The sequence below is a fragment of the Hemiscyllium ocellatum genome, chromosome 16, assembly GCF_020745735.1.
Source record: "Hemiscyllium ocellatum isolate sHemOce1 chromosome 16, sHemOce1.pat.X.cur, whole genome shotgun sequence".
Taxonomy (NCBI): domain Eukaryota; kingdom Metazoa; phylum Chordata; class Chondrichthyes; order Orectolobiformes; family Hemiscylliidae; genus Hemiscyllium; species Hemiscyllium ocellatum.
The window spans coordinates 71,426,926-71,448,052 of NC_083416.1; the positions used below are offsets into that span (position 1 = coordinate 71,426,926).

General features: G+C 42.3%; 1 protein-coding gene across 3 annotated transcripts in view; it reads right to left on the reverse strand.

The window, feature by feature from the left end:
• Nucleotides 1-17,229, reverse strand: part of LOC132823468 (prolyl 4-hydroxylase subunit alpha-2-like) — a 94,870-nt gene extending 77,641 nt beyond the window's left edge. For all 3 annotated transcript variants that reach the window (XM_060837368.1, XM_060837370.1, XM_060837369.1), the window contains exon 1: nt 17,085-17,229. The gene's annotated coding sequence lies outside the window, so the exon portion shown is untranslated. The remainder of the gene's footprint in view (nt 1-17,084) is intronic.
• Nucleotides 17,230-21,127: the final 3,898 nt, after the last annotated feature.

Below are 21,127 nucleotides of genomic sequence, written 5' to 3' on the forward strand. Positions count from 1 at the left end.
GTGAAGTTAAGCTCGGAGACGGAGGCGACGGAAGAATTGTTCGACATCACAGCATGTATTAAATTCATTGATGCATGGACAGAGGAGGATGAAGGTGAGTCCTTTGCTGAGGACTGATCATTCTTCCTCAGTGAGGGGGAGGTCTGGAGGGATGGTTAAAACTCGAGAGGGCTGGGAGCTGGGATCTGGTGTGGGTGTGGAGCTGGGAGTGGGGTCGGAGCCAGTAACTGGAATGGGTGTGATGGTGGGGGGAATGGGGGTGGAATCATGAGCAGGGGTAGTGTTCCCCTCAGGGTTCTGGGGGGTAGGGATAGTGACAGTGGGATCTGTGGGGGCCGTGTCAGCAGAATGCAGGTGAGTGGCGCTGGTGGGGCCAGAAGTGGTGGTGACCACGGCAGTAGGGGTGGCGGAAAGCGTTGAGCGTGTGGCATCAGCGATGATGTGAGGGGCGGACGCGATGTCACGTGTGATGCACGAGGAATTGTGAGGGGTGGAAGTGGTTGTGGGAGCGGCCATGATGAGGGCAGAAGTGACATCATCGATCAGCGTGGGGGTGGTAGCTGCATCAGCCTCATGGCTAATGGCATCTGACTCGTTTCCGAGGCCAGGGGAATCTTCTGGAATGTCTGAGTCGTTTCCATTTCACTGCAGCCACAGCCCACAAAACCTGCATGCCTGTCATAGCAGCAAGTACTCCATGTTAAGCCTTGCAAATTAATTCATGTTGAATGGCGTTAAATGCTGTCTGGGTTTAATTATGTTCCACACATTAGAATATTACAAGCTCAAGCAGGCCGCGTTTCATCTTGTTTGAGATGAAGGAGAATGGCGCTTTTTACATTATGGGTCGCCGAGTCATCACACAGCAATGCAATGGTTCAGACATGTCAAGGACACAGTGAATCATCCAATTCCTAAGCATTTGTTTCAAACCACTGAACAGCATTTTTCTTGAATTAAAATGCAATTGTGCGATAAAACCTGACTCTTTTTCTCTTCAGATTTTATTTTTTTCTTTTACAAGTTGCCTCCTTCTGTCCATAGCTAAGACACAGATTCTAATTGGCTGGATGAAGACGTCTAATTACTCCACTGTCATCTGTCTAGACATTAATGACGAATTATTGAAGGGCACATTAGCTACAGAGGAAAGCAACATTGAGATTTGAGTCTATCTGGCCCTCTACCAGCGCAGCAAGCTTTTGCTGACTTCACCCAAGGGTTTCACAACTAGAACGCAATGAATAAATCTGGAGCTTTTAAAGAGCTCAGAAAAGTCAACTTTGCTTTTAAACCATTGGAAGAATTTACAAAAGAGGAATTGATAAGTTAAGTAAATTGGCAGAAAGTTGGCAAAGGGGTATAATATGGGAAAACATGAAGTTGTTAATTTTGGAAGGCTGAATAAAAGAACAGAATATTATTCAAATTGATAAAAACTGCAAAAAACTGCAACAAGAAGAGACTTGGGGGTATTTGTGCATGAAACATAGAAAGGTAGCTCATAAGTAGCGTGCAATTCTTGTCTCCTTCCTATCGGAAAGATATTGTGAAACTTGAAAGGGTTCAGAAAAGATTTACAAGGATGTTGCCAGGGTTGGAGGATTTGAGCTATAGGGAGAGGCTAAACGGGCTGGGGCTGTTTTTCCTGGAGCATCGGCGGCTGAGGGGTGACCTTATAGAGGTTTACAAAATTATGAAGGGCATGGATAGGGTAAATCAGCAAAGTCCTTTTCCTGGGGTCGGGGAGTCCAGAACTAGAGGGCAGAGATTTAGGATGAGAGGGGAAAGACATAAAAGAGACCTAAGGGGTATGTGTATGGAATGAGCTGCCAGAGGAAGTGGTGGAGGCTGGTACAATTGCAACATTTAAGAGGCATTTGGATGGTTATATGAATAGGAAGGGTTTGGAAGGATATGGGCCTGGTGCTGGCAGGTGGGACTAGATTGGGTTGGGATATCTGGTCGGCATGAACGGGTTGGACCGAAGGGTCTGTTTCCATGCTGTACATCTCTATGACTCTAAGTGCAGCAAGTAAGCAAGAAAGCTAGGATAGTTTTAGGAATATTTACCCCAAGGTGGAAATGTCAAATATTAGGAGGCATGGGTTTAAAGTGATCGTGAAAGGTTTAAAGGAGATATGTGAAACACAGTTTTTAAACACAAAGGACGGTAGATACTGGATGTGCTGCCAGGAGAGGTGGTAGAAGCAGGTACAATAGCTATGTATAACAGACGTTTAGACAGACACATGAACAGACAGAGAATAGAGGGATACAGACCATATGAAGGCAGATAGGATTAGTTTAGAATGGCATCATGGTCGAGGCTGGCATGATGGGCTGAAGAGCCTGTTCCTGTGCTGTACCATTCTATGTTCGTTGAAACATACAGGGATTCTGAAGGGGCTTGACACAGTAAATGCTGAAAGGATGTTTCCCTTTATGGGAGAGTCTTCAACAAGGAGCCATAGTCACAGAATTAAGAGGAACCAATTTAAAGCTAAGATGAGAAAGAACCTTTTCTCTCAGAGAATTGAGAGTCTTTGGAACTTTTTGCCATAAAGCAGTGGGTAGAGTCCTTTTGCATACTTAAGGCTGAGATAGATCAATTCTTGATCAGTAAGGGAATCAAGGGTTATTGGGAAAAGGCAGGAAAGTGGATGCATGGAATGTCAGATCAGCCATATCCTGTTGAATTGTGGAGTAGGCATGAGGACTGAACAGGAAGACAGTGAGGTCTGCAGATGCTGGAGATCAGAGTTGAGAGTGCGTTGCTGAAAAAGCACAACAGGTCAAGCAGCATCCGACGAGCAGGAAAATCTACGTTTCGGGCCAGAGCCCTTCATCAGGAATGAGGGCTGAACAGCCTACTCCTGCAGTTATTTATTTTGATCTTACGGCACCACAGAACACATCTGTGTTTTGCCAAGACTTATGAGTGTGGTTACTTTCCTGCTCCTGTTCAAACCTTTGCCATGGATTCTTCTGAACCCGGCTTACGCAGCTCTTACGTGGCTAATCGAGCTGTGGTTCAAAATGCAGAGGGATGCAACTGGAGGGTTTTACAATGAATTGTTTCTCCAATCAACAATCATTTCTAGACCATTTCTAAAGAAGCCTATTAGCAGCAAATGAAGGAGAGAAGTGAGGAGTGTCAGATCAGGTATGATCCCACTGAATGGCACAGTAGGCCAAATAGTCTACTCTTGTTCCAATTTTTTTTATGGTCTTATGGTCATGTCTTTACATAAAGTGATTGCAGTCCAAGTGGGCTGAGGTTCTTCAGTGATTGTTAACTGACCCCTTAAGGGCTGAACTGGCAATGGAATTTCCAAGGTGGAACATGGGCAGATAATTGTGCACATTGGAACCAGGGAGATTCCTACACCCCTTTCCCACCATATTACTTGTCCTGTCTCAGAAGGGGAAATTTTCGGCCTATTAATATATTGTCAGACTGATATTTATATAAGCTTGTAAGCAGTCTATTTCTCCCAAAGAATAGAAAGCCTTGCCATAATTATCATATGGCTCATTGGTTTAGTACGTAGTGCATGCTGGGTGAATGGGCATGAATGTAATCAAAGTGACTTGGGAGATAGGAGAAGGCACAGAAGATGCACGGAGCTTGCAAGATATAAGATGGCGCAGATCATTCTCAAACAGGATTCCTGAATCCAGGTTAAAGGACACACCTTTTCTGAAAGGCAGTAAGTCATGAGCTTCAGGGAACAACTTTGGGACATATGCAAGAAACAATCCTACCATCCTATAGTCGACTGCTTTAACACCCCCTCCCACTCCCCAAGGACATGCAAACCCTGGGCCTCCTCCACTGCCAAATTGAAGCCACCTACCAAGTGGAGGAAGAACGCCTCATCTTCTGCCTTCGGGCCCCTCAATCACACAACATGAACATCGATTTCATTAGATTCCAAATCTCCCCTCCCCCATCTCATCCCAGATCCAACCCTCCAACTTGGCACTGCCCTCTTGACCTGTCCTATCTCTTCATCTTCATTCACCTATTTGCTCCACCCTTCCCATCGATCTATCACAATCACACCCCACGTGCATCCACCTATCACCTTCCTAGCTACCTTTCCCCCAGCCACACCTTAACCCGCATTTACCTCTCACTCTCCTTCCCCCTCCACACTCCTGATGTAGGCTTATGCCCGAAATGTCGACTTTCCTGCTCCTTGCGTGCTGCCTGACCTGCTGTGCTTTTCCAGTGCCACCCTTTTCAACTCTGACTCTCCAACACCTGCAGTCCTCACTTTCTCCACGAGCTTGAGAAGCTGACTAGACTTTTCACAAATGCTAAGGGTGAACAACATGTTAACTCCACAAAAATTGTTGGCATAGGATAACCCTGAACTGGATGCTACGTGCCACTTTTAAATGTGTGCTGATTCAGCCCAACTCCATAAAAATCAGTGTCCATAATATTGTCTAGGCATTGAGCTCAACCCACTTGAGCCACATCAGATACTGGCCTTAAGACTTTTCAATCTGAACCTTGATCCAAAAATATTTCTTCATTCGATAAAATAGATAGAAATAAATTGCAAGTCATAATATGGGCCAAAATCCAGGAATTCCCTCCTAAAGGGCATTAAGAGTCTACCTATAGCACACAGACAGCTCACCCCTTTCTCAAGGACAATTATGGACAGTCAATAAATGTTGAGCCAGCCAGTGGTCCCATGTTCTGTAAGTGCATAAAAAAATGTGCAATTTATGTCTCTTAAGGTCCTAAAATTAGAATGTTTTTAAATATCCAAAGTTTATATTCCCATTCATTAAGAACTTACAGTTGCGATTTTTTTCTGTAAGTAGCAAAACAACACTTTTTACTTCATTCAACATTTCGATCAGAAGACCCAAATCCTTGGTTGGCTGTGGTTGGATAAACAAACCTTGTTGAATGGACAGCTTAAACCTCCCTCATTATGCGAGTGGCTAAAGTCAATCTTAACTTGTGCAACCGATACTACAGACAGGGTTTGTCATAATACTTTCCCGTTCGACTTAGCTCTCAAAGTGAAGGAGTAACACTGAAATAACAGCAGACTCCTTATTTATCATGCCATCAAAGAGTAACTACAACATTTGAGGAATTTAATAGTTAATCCACAGAAAACAGCAAAGAGCTGCACGGTGGCTCAGTGGTTAGCACTGCTGCCTCGCAGCACCAGGAACCCAGGTTCGATTGCAACCTTGGGCACCTATCTGTGTGGAGTTTGTACATTCTTCCAGTATCTGCATGGATTTCCTCTGGGTATTTGGTTTCCTCCCACAGTCTAAAGATGTGCAGGTCAGGTGAATTGGCCATTCTACATTGCCCATAGTGTTAGTTGCATTAGTCAGAGGGAAATGGGTCTGGGTGGGTTACTCATCAGAGGTTCGGTGTGGACTTGTTGGGCCAAAGGGCCTGTTTCCACACTGTAGGGAATCTAATCTAATCTAAAGTGGTATCAAGCCCAAAGCATTCACTCCACCATTACTTTGTAAGGGAGTAGATCATTGTACAGTATCTGACTTTCATGCAGAATCATACCTCAAAACATGGAACAAAGTTCCTTTAAATAGTATCTCCTACACTCAGTAAACAGTCCTTTCAGGCTTAAAACTAGTAATTTGTTTCCCCAACCACGCTGGTTCATTTTGCTTGGCTTACTTTGCAAAGTCTTTGCAAAATGAAGACTTGTACAGTTTACTCCATCTGGTTCAGACAAGCTACCACATTCTTTAGCTTCAGAAATATCCAGCATTCCAAACCTAATAGACCAGAGATTAACAAAGTACACAGTCACACCCACTGCAGCAGCATTTACTATGGTCATCTATGTGTGAATAGATCAAAGTGCACTGCTTGCTCAGTTCACTAAACCTTGAATGAATATACTGAGATTGTGCCATTAGCTACATTCAATAATATAATTACTACTGTTAAAGACACAGATACGCCAAGTGAGGAATCTGCAAGTTCCTTCTATTGTGAATACAACTTTTACGAATCTCTTAGATACAGCACACCACTTTGTTAATTTTTTTTAACCCTATATCTTATTGCATTGGCCATCAATCACCAGCAGCTAGTGTTTGGAATAATTTGCTGCCAACAATTGTTTTACTTCCAGTAATTTTAATCAACCTGTTCAGACATGTTATAACACACATCCAGGGCAGGTGGGAGTTGAACCAGGTCCTCCGAACCCAGAGTGAGGGACAGTATCACTGCACCACAAAAGCCCACCCTATTTATTCCTTCTTCTTATGGTGAGTTTAAGGACTTCGAAGCGGATAGTCCCCAAGAGTCTTAACAAGAAGAGGCATTTGTCTTAACTAACAGGGTACAGTTTATTGAATGATTGAATAAATACAATTAACATTTATTAGTTAGGTACAATTATGACCATCAGGAGTGAGACATGGGAAATCAGTCCATATTGGGACTATATGCAAGATCAACTGCTCTATCATCAGTTTAAGTGGAGGTAATGCGACTTCAACATTAACTCTTTCAGAGCCATCACCTTATACAACATGTCTTAGCTGTGTGGTTTTATTTTCAGTGTAAAACATGTCTTTTCCTGTAAAGGAATTCTTGTACTTCAGCAGGGAGTCACACTTATTACTTTTGGATCAAAACATTCAAAAATCGATCTAATCTTTGTGAACCAACAGTTTGCTGTAATTTGCACCTTTACACAGAAAACAAAATTTCAGGATGCTTCACAGAAGCAGATTCAACATGAAATTGCTACTAAGTCAACATCTATAACTTCAATCAAAATATCGAAGATTGGCATCTGAAAACTTCAAGCTCTCTCAACTTGCTACCCCAGCATATAAATCATGACAGGATTCTAACCCCAGGATAAGAGTTTTCTCAAACAGACGCTGCAAAGCCACAGTGAATAGAGAGCTATAAACCTCTTAGAATGAATTTGTTCTTCTTCCCTGTTGTCCATGATCCATAAAATGGCAAACAACAATCAGATCCAACCTTGAACAAATGGATTCATCATGGGGGAAATGTTATACAACTTAGTCACTGCTGAGTCTCACTCCCATTGATTTCCAATTGGGAAGTTTTCTAGAAGTTCACCTTTGCCAATGCAACCCCTCAACTTTTCTTTAATTGTGACAATGGATTCTATATGAACTTAATTCTTTCATGGAATGTGGGCATCACTGGGAAGGCCAGCATTTGTTGCCCATCCTTAGTTGCCCTTGAATTGAGTGGCTTGACATGGCATTTCAGAAAGCAGCTAAGAGGCAGCACCTTGCTGTGTGATGAAGTCCCATATAATCAGACCAAGCAAGGATAACAAATTTTCTTCCCCTAAAGTACATTAATGAACCTGATGGACTTTTCCAACAATTGATGATAGTTATTCCACTCACCATTTTAGACACATTTTCAATTCCAAGTTTTATTGATTGAATTTAAAATTTTACCAGTTGCTGTGGTGGGGCTTGAACATGTGCAGTCAAAGATACAGTCGTCCAGTGACTAGTCCATTACTATCAATGTCACTATTTTTCCCCAATTTAAAAAAAAACAAGCACTAGGTTTGACCTTGACCTTCTGAGCAGCAGTATAATTTTGACAGAAACCTTGGTTCAAAATCAGTGAAATTTGGAATTCCCAGTGTTGAATCAAAAGAACTATTCTGAGCACGGTGCTTCTACTAAAGAAATTTCTGGCAGAAAGTTGCGAAGCTGAAGTTTGCATGTAAACAGACTTAGTCCAATTATTCCACAAGAGAGATTGCCAGGAGCTGCTAGTTTCTATAGGGCATGAATATATGAATGCCAGAAAGAGTTCAAGACAAGTATCTTTACCTTAAAGGTCGATAGAATGTGGAACTTATTCCATGCATTGTGGGCATCACTGGTCAGGCCAGCAATTTTTGCCCATCTCTAATTGCCCCTGACCATTTCAGAGTTCATTTCAGTTAGAAGTCAGAGAGTAATACACCACGGAAACAGACCCTTCAGTCCAACTCATCCATGCCGACCAGATAATCTACAATGATTTAGTCCCATTTGCCAGCATTTGGCCCATATCCCTCTAAACCTTTCCTATTCATGTACCCATCCAGATGCCTTTCAAATGTTGTAATAGTACCAGCCTCCACTATCTCCTCTAGCAGCTCGCTCCATACAGGCACCATTATCTGTGTGAAAACCTTGCCCCTCAGGTCCCTTTAAATTTTTTCCTCTCTCATCTGAAACCTATGTCCTCTAGTTTTAGTCTCTCCTACCCCGAGAAAAAGACCTTGGCTATTAAACCTATCCATGTCCCTCATGATTTTATAAACCACTATGAGGTCACCTCTCAGCCTCCGTCACTCCAGGGCAAAAAGCCCCAGCCTATTCAGTCTCTCCCTATAGCTCAAACCTTCCAATCGCGGCAACATTTTTTCTGAACTCTCTCAAGTTTAACAACATCTTTCCTAGAACAGGGAGACCAGAATTGAACACTGTATTCTAAAGTAACCTCATCAATCAACCAGTTTATTTGCTATAACTTGGAGTAGTTGAAGCTTTAAAGGGAAGCTAGATACATAAATGAGGGAGAAAAGAACACAAGGCTATGCTGATGGAGTAAGGGGAGGTAGCTTCTTGAAGGCTCACGTGCATAATTAGCCATGACAAAAACCTGTTGGGTCAAATGTCTTTATGTTGTAAGTACTGTGCATTAATGCAAGGAGTTTTCTACAGGTTAGACTCAGTATTGCATCAATGGAATTTGATGGAGGCAGGTTAACTTGGAAACGTAAGCAAATATTTTTCAACAATGGTAGCTCAGTGGTTATCACGGGTGCCTCACAGCATCAGGATCCCAGGGTCAATTCCAGCCTTGGGTGACAGTCTGTGTGGAGTTTGCACATTCTCCCTGTGTCTGCGTGGCTTTCCTTCGGGTGCTCCGGTTTCGTCTTACAATCCAAAAATGTGCAGGTCAGGTGAATTGGCCATGCTAAATTGCCATTGTGTTAGGTGCGGTAGTCAGAGGGAAATGGGTTTGGTAGGTTACCCTTCGGAGGGTCAGTGTGGACTGGTTGGTCAATGGGCCTGTTTCCACACTATAGAGAATTTAATCTAAAAAACTGGTTGTTCCTTCAAGAGTTGATGTCTGTGCCATTTCCACTCCTCAGTCCATTTAATGCCTGCAATACTTCAGCATTATGGCTCAATGACATCTATAATCAATGGTAGTTTGGTAGTATAGAACTTGAGGATTTCTGAAAAATGACATGTTTTGTCAAAACCTTTCCTCTTGCAATTATCAGGACATTTGCAAGAACACCAATGCAAAGCAACATTTTATACCGTATGGTAATTGATTTGCTAGTGAACTCTGATTGGTAGAGGTTTTTCAATGGAGAATGCATGAGACATATAATAATTAACATTTAGCTCCCAAGATTTGATTAGTTTAAACCAGGCTGATTGACTGAGGTTGGCTCATATCTCAGGGCAATACCATGACCACAGAATGGCTCTCATCTATTCCAATAAGCTGAAACAGATTTAATGTGTGTACATAAAAACACAAGATATAGGAGCAGCAAGCTTGTGTGGTGCAGTAGTTGTATACCTACCTCTGAGTTAGGAAGGCTGGATTCAAGCCCCACCTGTTCTATAGGTATGCAATGACATCACCGGGCAGGTTGATTAGAAAATACAAAAGATATAGGAGCAGAATTCGGCCATTTGGCCCAATGATATCAATTCACTATTCGATCATAGCTAATATTTTTCTCAACTTCATTCTCCAGCCTTCTCCCTGTAACCCTTCATTCCCATATTAATAGATAACCTACTTCTATCTTAAACACATGCAATAACTTGGACTCTATAGGCTTCTGTGGCAATGAGTTCCATTGATTCATCATCCTCGAGCTGAAGAAATTCCTCCTCAGCTCAGTTCTAAAGGGTCATCCCTTCACTCTTAGAGTTCACATGTTCTTTCTGTGTGTAAAGAGCTTGGCCCAATACAGTATATGTAGCTTCAAGTATGTGCAAGAATGCCACACTGTGAACCCTACTGACAATGTTAAATTGGTTATCAGTCTAATTCTTAGCACAGTCCAGATTATTTAACACATACTGTCTAATCTCACAGCTTTATCTAGTGTGGACTCTGCTTTCAGTTTTGCAAGCACAAGTTGGTTGGGTACAGTCAATATCTTGCCTGTTGTGAACAGCTGAAGGAACATGGTGTTTATTTTAAAGACAGATACAATTGGAAAAATTCGGCAGTTCTGGCAGTAACTGCAAAGAGAGAAATCAAGGCTGCAGTAAAACATTGCTATGTTTATTTTCTAGTTCCCTTGTAATAAACACCAATATTTCATTTGCCTTCCTAGTCACCTATTGTACCTGTAAGCTGCTTTTTCATGATTCATGGACCATGACGCCCGGATCCCTCTGTGCCAGAGTTCTGCAAGTTCAATTTAAATAATGTATTATTTATATTCTTACAGCTAAAGTTGCAAAAGTTGACAGTTTTCCACATTGTACTCCATCTTCCAAATTTTTGTGCACTTACTTCCTTTATCCATTTTGTATGTAGACTCCTTGACTCTTGCTGTCAATTTTCTTAGTGACCTACCTTGACCTCATCAACAAATTTAGCAACTGGGCATTTGATCCCTTCATCCCAGTTAATGACATGGATTATAAATAGTTGAGGCTCCAGCACTGATTACTGTGGCACTCCGATAGTTATAGCTTGCTAACCCAATAAAAATAATTTATCTCGATGCTCTGTTTCTTGTTAATTAATCAATCCATCACCAAGCTGACAGGTTACCCCTCACACCATGAAATCTTAGTTTGTTTAGTTACCTTTGATGTGCCAACTTATCAAAAGCCTTTTGAAAATTCAAGTACATTACACCTATAGGCTCCTCTTTATCCACCTTACTTGTAATTTCTTCAGAACATGCTAATTAGTTAAACATGGGTTCCCTTTCAGTAAACTATGTTGAGACTGTCTCATCCCATTATGATTTGCTAAGTATCTTGCTATAACAGCCTTAATAATGGATTTCAGCAATTTCACCATGAAAGATGCTAGACAATGGTTTTCTTCTCTCAGTCTCCCTCCCTTCTTGAATATAAGGTGTTACATTTTCCAAGTTTTAAAAGTTTGTTAATAGGATGTGGGCCTTACTGGCCAACAGTTATTGCCTGTTTATAACTGCCCAAGGGCAATTGCCCAATGTGTCAACCATATTGTTGCATTGTTACATGTAAGCCAGACTGGGTAAAGATGGCAAATTTCTCTCTCTAAAGTAGATTAGTGAACCAGGTGGGGTTTTATGACAATTCACAATACTCACTAGGGGTAGCCTTTTATTCCGCAAGATTCTTGAATTCGACACTCACCACCTGCCGTGTTGGGATTTCAACCCATGTCCCCAGAACATTAACTGGGGGTTCTGGATTACCACTCCAGTGACATTACTGTAAGTACCACCTATTCTAATTGCTGGAACCCTTGCAGCATTCAAGGAATTTTGTAAAATTATAAACAATGCCTTTGTTGTCTCTGCAATCATTTCTTTCAAGACGCTAGGATACAAACCATCAGGTCATGGGGACTTGTTAGCCATTAGATCTAAGAGTTTCCTTGACATCTTTTCTCAGGTGGGCGTGATTGCTTTAATTCTTTCCGTCCCATTCATTTCTTGATTTTCCAACCTCGAGGAAATTTTAGTGTACTACAAAAACTATCTGTCAGCTAGGAATCTGAAATTTGCTCGAGAGCAGCTTGTAATCTGTTCAGTCTTTGCTTGTTATCAAAATGCCATTCCATTACCACACCTTCTCACCTGGGACATTTATCACCATTCTACAACAAACAGCGTCAGGATGGCCACCCTTCAATTCTCTGCATAAACAGGGATTTCTTTTCAAGCACCTCAAAGCATTATATCACTTTTCTTATAGCCTACTTCACTGCAGCATACATCCACAGTGCATTTTGTTCTCCTTAAATGGAGGTGTTGTTCTGCATAAATATTTCACGAATCATTTTGTTTTCAAAAGCATATACATTACTTTGGTAGAAGCTGCATCCAAACAGCTGAATGTGAAATGTGATGTAACCTTGGCACGGTCTGATGGTACCGCTGAGAGTAAAGAAACGGTATGCAGTTTTTTTTTTGTCTGCTGAAGTCAATTCTTGTGCTGGTTGCAAGCCAAGAAGGTTAATCTGATACAACTAACTTCGCTCATGCACACTGCCAAGACAAAGAAGTAAGAACATGGTTTTGGGAAAGCGAAAGAAAATAGGAGACAAGAAAGCCTGAGGAGAGAGGCTGTTTCTGGCCAAAAACCCCTGTGTTCAAATTACATGTCAGGGCCTGATGGCCATAGATTGTGTATTCATAACATGGCCAAACAGGGGGCTTTTAGACTGTAAATGCTTCCTGGACAGGAGGTTAATTATGATGAGATTACCTACAGTGTGGAAATAGGCCCTTCAGCCCAACCAGTCCATACTGACTCTCTGAAGAGCAACCCACCCAGACCCACTTCCCTTTGACTAATGCTCCTAACACTATGGGCAATTTAGCATGACGAATTCACCTGACCTGCACATCTTTGGACTGTGGGAGGAAACCGGAGCACCCAGAGGAAACCCACACAGACACAGGGAAAATGTGCAAACTCCAAGTGTTAAACATTGGAAGGTCTCTTGGTCAACCATCCTGCTAAACACCTGAAACTTTGACCCAAATAATAGGCTAGAGTCCATGGTCACAATGATGTCTTAATACAGGGTCGATGGATAGAGAAAGCTTGGGTAGCAATAACGACAATACTGCAAGAACCTTTACCACTCTGCAATAAAAGAGACCCTGCTTCCAATGCTTGCCAAGGGCAATAACTCAGCTTCTTGCTCTCTTAGGTGTTACCTATGACTCATGGGTAGCTGTCCCATATCTCTCAGACAAGCTACTGAATGCCAGACCCCTTGTAATCATTGCATCATTTTAATTTTTCCATATTTTTGTTGAGGACTGAAATGGGAGAAAAAACTGTTACATAACTCAAGGACTGCCGATGCATGGCTGAAGCAAAAAACCTGACAATTATTGGAAGCAGCATTTACATAGCTGCTCATTCAAGCAGTGGTTCAAGGGTTCTCTGACAGTGAACTGGGGCCAAGGTGTGCATGCAAATGGAGTGTCAACTGGCAACATATAGCTGCTCGGTCAATGAACTAGTGATCAGTTATTGATGACAAAGGCCTTCTACCTACCAACAACTATATGATTAGTTCTCAGGTAGCTGAACAGCTTGGGGTTATCAACAAGATTGTGACAAGCCTTTAAACTGCCACCATCTCAGGAGCTCTCTTTGTTCTCTGCAATAAAAGAACACAATAAGCCTGAAGAAAAACAGTTGATTTTTCCTTCAGCTGTTGCTGTAACCTGTGACTTTTAATAAATAAGTCAAAGGCTTTTTATAAGTGTGAACCAGCTGCCTTGTGCCTCTTACAAACCAGGAAAACATTTGGTGAAGGAAGATGGAGAAGCAGCATTCTAATCAGTGCAAAAACCAGTAATTATTGATCTGGCCGACATGTGAGTCCAGTCCCACAGCAATGTGGTTGACTCCTAACTCACCTCTGGGCAATAAATGCTGACCTAGCCTGTGCCACCTCATCCCATAGATGATTTTTTTTAAAGTGCATAGGTGTTATTGGTGGGATGTCTTTGATACATATATGTGTCACTGATACCCATTCCAAGCCTCATTGCAGTATAGAAGTGTGATTAGATTCTGTGAACAGACTATGTGCATAAGCAGGTGTGTGAGGGGTAGTTAGAACAGGATCAGAGTTTTATTTAATAGTGCTACTTGCCAACAGCTCATAATTGTTTGCCTGCAACTGGAGTCTATTTACTTGTAATACATAGTAATTCTTGTTAAGTACAGAGATCTGGTCCACGCTTTCTGTGAACCTCTGTCTGAAAAATCAGGTAAATTGGAGAATTCAGTGTTTTTAAAATGTGATGTTAACTTTTGCAATGAGTTTAGAAAAAGCGGAGCTTAATTCCAAGCATGATACCCCAGTGAAGTGTAACATCCTCTATTAGTTTTGAGTAGCTAATCTAAACTGACACTCACAAAGTAATACGGAGGGTGCAGCACATTATAGAAGTGCTGTCTTTCAGCTGAAACGTTAAAGGGAAGTTCTATTTGTCATCTCAGATGGATGTGAACCACCTCATGGCACAATGTGAAGGGCATCGTGGTTCACCCTGGATTCATGGCCAAAGAACTAGTCTTCAATTATTTGATGATTAAAATATTGCTGTTCATGGTACTTCCTAACTTTAGGTAATTCTTGCTTTAATACATTTTAAAAGATGCTTAATTTAGCCATCTCAAGGTTGGGAAAGATGCTATACAAAGCCAAACTTCTTTTCACAGAATAGTTACAACATTGAGGCCAATCAGCTCATCACTTCTGCACCATACAACAACTCTCTAAACGAACAATCTATCAAGTGAAATTCTCCTCACAACTCCCCGTAATCCTGCATAATTTTTCTTTCCATGATATTTCAATTCCCTCTTGAATGCCTCAACTCAATGGGCCTTCACCATAATCTCAGGCAATGCATTCAAGCCATTCACTGAATGTCACCATTGTGTCATTTGCCTTAGACTTTAAACCCTTTTGTTCTTAATCATTGCACTTGCTGGAACAGCATTTTCCCTTGCTACCCTGTCCAGACCCCTCTTGATTCTGTGTACTTCTGTCTCAACGCCCTCTAAGGAGAACAGTCCAAGTTTCTCCAATCCAGCAATGTAACTGAAGTTCCTCATCTCGGGAACCATTTTTGTGAACCTTTTCTGGGCTCTTGATAATGCCTTGACATCATTCCTAAAGTATGGCACCCAGAACTGGACTGCATTTTAATGATGCAACAACCACTCCAGTTGATGCTAAACCAGAGTTCATACAGGTCTTACATAACTTCCTTGGTCTGCACATTCTGTCCCTATCTATAAAGTCCAGGATGCCTTAAGCTTAGTTAACTGTGTTCCTAACCTAACCGCCACATTCAATTCACTTATTCATTTGCATCCTCTGCTCCTGTGTTCCCTTTAGAACTTCACACTTTGTTTTATATTGTTTCCATATTCTTCTGACCAAAATAAACCACTCCACACTTCCTTCTCATTTCTTCTTTTAATCACCGTCTCTCTGACAACAACAAAAGCCCTCAAATTAAAATCCTCCCTGATTTGGAGGAAGGTTAAATATGTGATAGATGATCACAACATATCCCAGAATGGGGAGGTGAAACAACTCAGAAGAGAAAGAGACTGAAACACAAAACAAGTCAAGGATAACAAAAACCATTCTCACAGTCAGGTCATTGAGAATGGCATTGAGATATTTGGGAGAAAATTCAATAGTACACTACCTAAAGCAATTTTCAGTCTGATTTATCTATCCTTAGCTACTTAAAGAAGAACACCATCAATGTATGGTTCAGATTAAAGGGCTAACCCAGCAACTAACACAATCCAACCCTCTGAAGAGGATCTTGAGTGGGAGGTGATATTTTTGATCAAGGGCATTTCCAGAGTCCCCTTCCTTCACACTGACTAACCCATCTGAAAGAAACTGTCTGGAGAAGTACACTTTGACTTCCATTTGATACAAACACTTAGAATCATAGAGCAGTACAGCACAGAAACAGACCCTTTGGTCCAACTTGTCCATGATGGCCAGATATCCTAAATTAATCTAGTCCCATTTTCCAGCACTTGGCCCATATCCCTCTAAACCCTTCCTAGTCATATACCCATCCAGATGCCTGCTAATTGTTGTAAGTGTACCAGCCTCCACCACTTCCTCTGGCAGCTCATTCCATACACGCACCACCCTTTGCGTGAAAAAGTTACCCCTTAGGTCATTTTTAAAAAATCTTTCCACTCTCACATTAAACCTATGCACTATAGTTCTGCACTCTCGCACTCCAGGGGAAAAAAAATCTTGTCTATTTACCCTGTCCATGCCACTCATGATTTTATAAACCTCTATAAGGTCACCCCTCAGTCTCCGACGTTGTAACATTACTGAAATAAGCTAAAATAAAATGGACGGGTGGACAGCAACTCCTAAGGAGAATGGAGAGATGCGGGGAAAGGGCAGGCGTGTCTGTATACATTGTCCTTCTGGAGAGAGCACAGACTCGACAGACCGAATGGACTCTCTCTGAGCTGCACCGCTTTACTTTTCTGATTCCCTGCATGAGACAGGGGAAAGCAAGCAGCACTCATGTGTTAACTAAGAGTTGTGTTCACTCACAGCCGAAAACAGTTCGGACGGTGTTGGAGCGAGACCAAATCTGTCTCTGTGTCCACCCCATTATGTAATGAAAGTAAAGTTGTGTTGCAGCGCGAGAGACAATCACAAAAGTACTAACGAGGTCGAAAACACGATCTGATTGCTAACGCAACAGCCACACTGTTTACAAAAGAGTCGAGTTGAATTACCTAATGTTTTGTTCACTAAACAGTCGAGTTGAATGACCCAATTTTTTTTTATAACACTTCTGACTGCACTCAGTGGGAAGAACGATTAAAATGTGTCTTTCCAGTGCCAGGAATGTTTACAAACTTATGACTTTGTAACTAAACATGGCAGAGATGGTGTGGGATAAACAGGCATTCCCGGAATCCTCTCAATAAAACAGGGTTTATACAACAGTGGCGGGCACTCATGCCTTAAGTTCAAATAACTTTGTCAAGAGCGTTTGTAGAAGAACGGGGCTGGGGTTTCTAATAGTTGCAGATCTCCTGAAATCACGCTAAACATAACACAGGGGCCAGAGAACGACAGAGACAGAGAAAAAGGAGATGGCAGAGCTCTTCGGTAGATCCATTCAGCGCGATCGCTGTCTCTGCCTGATTTCTGATTGCTGCACAGATATCAGGCTGAATCCTCAATCACTCGCTCGCTCTCTTTCTCTCTCTCCAGTTACAAGACATCTCATTCACCGTCAACCCAGGGGATTTCTTACCTCCAACAGGGTGATGTATTCAGCGCGTAGATTCACACGAAATCCTTGTTCCCCTCTCTCTCGCCCTCGCTCTCCCTTTGCTATCCTGCTGCTGATTTCCAGATCTGAAATCTCTCTCTCTGCTGCCACGTAGTGATCGAACCCCGAATGCCTTACCTCTCCGACAAACACCGCCTCTCAATTCAGGGGAAACTTCGAGAGCAATCCACTCTCCAGCTAGTCTGAAACAACCACGGGGTTTCTACTCTTTAGGACTGAATTTGAACTTTTTTGTTGCATTTGCAAAATAGTTAAAGGCACAACTCTCTTGCAGACAGATTGAATGCAGCTGTATTCTGTAACACAGTTGGAATTAATGGTAGCCATGATGTGGAGGTACCAGGGTTGGACTGGGGTGGAGAAAGTCAGAAATCACACAGGTTTAGAGTCCAATGGGCGGTATGTTGGCACAGTGGTTAGCACTGCTGTCTTATAGTACCAGAGACCCAGGTTCAATTCCCAACACAGGCACTGACTGTGTGGAGTTTGCACATTCTCCCTGTGTCTGCATGGTTTTCCTCCAAATGCTCCAGTTTCCTCCCACAGTGAATTTAGGTGAATTAGCCCGTAGTGTTAGGTGAAGGGGTAAATGTGGGGGAATGGGTCTGGGTGGGTTGCGCTTAGGCTGGTTGGTGTGGACTTGTTGGGCCAAAGGGCCTGTTTTCACACTGTAAATAATTTATTTGAAATTACAAACTTTCGGCACGTTGCCCCGTTGTCAGGTGAAGGGTTTGGATTAGGGTGACACTTCACCTGAGGAAAGGTCTACGGTCTGAAAGCTTGTAATATCAAATAAACCTGTTGGACCCTAACCTGGTGTCCTGCGATTTCTGACTCTGTTGGAATTAAATGCTGTATATGGGGAATAGATATGGGCCACGTGCTGGCAAATGAGACTAGATTAGGTTAGGGTATCTGGCCGGCATGGACCAGTTGGACCGAAGGGTCTGTTTCCGTCCTGGACATCTCTATGACTCTAAGTCTCCATGCTCTTTGTTTCCATTAAACTTGCCTTAAGCTTATTAGAAGTCATAAAGAAAACTCAGAGGTTTGCTTTTGTGCTGAAAGCGCTTTTGCACAGATCCATGTTTCATAATCTGTTTTTCTACTGTCATTTAAGGACAGAAATCAGAGTGAGAATTTGGGTCATTTGTTTTGGTGAATTACGGTACCAGAGAGCTGTTGCATGTGTGATCCTGATGCTGAATCGTGCTTGAGTGCACGCTCGCACTGCTGGTTCCCGGTGGCAGAGAAAGCATGAGGCTGACATCCCTCCTTAATCTCTCTTCGGGCTTTAATAACAGTGTCAAATGTGGAAGGTGCAGTCCCTGCCCCTTACTTACAGCTACTCTGGGACTGGAGGGGTGAGAAATAGGCTATGCTTCCTTGCAATGGAAACCCAGTCAGGTTTTTAGCAGCCTGAGTACACCAGTAAGTGACAAGAGTGGGCCACTCCGTCCATCTAGCCTGTTCTGTCATTCAATAACCAAAACAGCTGGAAAAGCTCAGCTGGTCTGGCAGCATCTGGGGAGAGAAATCAGAATTAACATTTCAGGTCCAGTGACCCTTTTCAGAACAATGGGTAACAGTCCTAGCATCTCCAATCCAGCAATCTAAGTGAAGTTCCTCATTTTGGAACTATTATTATGAATCCTTTCTGGGCTCTTGCTAATTCCTTGACATCCTTCTTAATGTGTGGCACCCAGAATTGGACTGCATTTTAATACTCCCAGCAACATTCCAGCTGAGGCCAAACATAGTTAATGTTTTCGGTCGAGTGACCCTTACTGAGAACCCCTCAGAACAGTTCTGAGGAAGGGTCATCAGACCCAAAATGTTAACACTGTTTTCTCTTCATGGATGCTGCCAGACTTGATGAGCTTTTCCAGCAATTTCTGTTTTGGCTTCTGGTTTACAGCATTTGCAGTTCTTTTGGGTTTTTAACCTGCCATTCAGTAAGGTCATGGCTGATCTGATTATAATCTCAACTCGACATTCCTGATTATCCCTGACAATCTTTCATCCCCTTGGTAATCACGAGTCTATCTACAACAAAACAAACAACTGCAGGTGCTGGAGGTCTGAAAAACAGAAATTGCTGGAGGAACTCAGCAGGTCAGGCAGCATCTATGGGAAGAAAGCAGAGTTAATGTATCAAGTCCAGCGACTCTTCATCAAAATATTAATTCTACTTTCATCTTAGAGATGCTGTCATATCTGCTGAGTTTCACCTGCAATTTCTGTTTAAGGATCAATCTGCTGCTATCTTTAAAAAAATTAAAGATTCTGCATTGACTGTCTTTTGAAGAAGGGAATCCCAGAGACTCACAATCGCTTGAGAGAAAATATGTTTCCTCATCTCATCTTAATGGGGGAGCTCCTTATTTTTTAACCTATGACCCCTAGATCTAGATCCTTCACAAGAGGAACCAACTTTTTAATATCCGCCTGGTTGTGTCCCTTCAGGATATTATATATTTCGATTAAGTTACTTCTGACTCTTCCTCGAAACTCCACAGGATACAGGCCTAAGGCTGTCTAGCCATCCACCTTTATTGGAATAAACAGTAACTCTTATGTAATGAAAAAGCAAAATGCAGCCAGTGCTGGATGTAATCTGAAACAAAAACAGAATATGCTGGAGACAATCAGCAGCTCGGGTGGAGATGGAGGAGGAAACAGAATGAACCTGAAATGTTTCCCCTCCAAAGGTGCTGCCAGACCTGCTGACCCTTCCACCATTTCTTACAGACTTCTCCAATTGTGTGGATATGAAATGTTGCAGGTGTAGCGCCCCTGCCTCTGGGCCAGAAGCTCCAGGTTCAAGCCCCACTGCTAGACCTTATGAACAGAGGAAGTGTTCATAATATGGCCAATGGGTTGTAAATCCTTTGAATGCAACTGATGGTAGGCGGTAAGAGAAGTGACATTTTCTTGACTGCCATGAGTCAAAAGTAAACGATAAACGTGGAGAAATCCATGGCCCAGTGCTTGGAAAGGAGAATCGGAGCGACTCCATTTGGCAATTCGCTCCACAAGAGTCTTACCAGAATGTTTATTCATGAGGAGGGGATATGATGCCAGAATTACTGTGTTGTTAACTTATTGTAGATCTAGTCTTGGTTGCACTGGGAACATACTGTGACTTTCAATGTGCAACAGCTGAGATTTACAGATAGCCTGTTCCTTGGCAATTTCTCCTTTAATGTCCCTTCGATGATAACATCTCCTTCACATAATCAGGATGACATCATGTGAATTGTATGCTCAATGAAGCAAAAAAACACCTGCACTTACCAAAATGCTAGACTCCAATTTGATACCTGGGCTGACTCAATTATCTAATGCCAAAATCCAGTTTGTTCCCTATATCCCCGAACACCATTACTATTTATCAAAATATCCAATGGCCTCTTGAATGCTTCAATCAATTCTGTCTCGATTACATTTCCTGGCAATTCGTTCCATGTATCCCTAACTATTTACTGTGTGAACGGTTTTATTCTCACATTGACTTTGGTTCATTTGCACATCACTTTAAATATGTGCCCTCTTGTTCTTGTTTCTGTTACCAGCAGAAACAACTTCACCTGATCTACTCTGTCTAGCCTGCTCATAATTTTGAAAATCTCAATCAAATGATCAAATCTCTCAGCCGTCTTCTTTCTAGGCAGAGCAGTAGCATCTTCTTCAATCTATCCTTGTAGCTGAGCGTTCTCATGGTATGAGAGAAAGGCAGGCAGACATGAAATGCTAGAATTACAGCTGAAGCTGTACGGTGTACGGGCGGCATGGTGGCACAGTGGTTAGCACTGCTGCCTCAGAGACCTGGGTTCAATTCCCGCCTCAAACAACTGTCTGTGTGGAGTTTGCACATTCTCCCCATGTCTATGTGGGTTTGCTCTGGGTGCTCCAGTTTCCTCCCACAGTCCAAAAATGTGCAGATTAGGTGAATTGGCCATGCTAAATTGCCCATAATGTTAGGTGAAGGGATAAATGTAGGG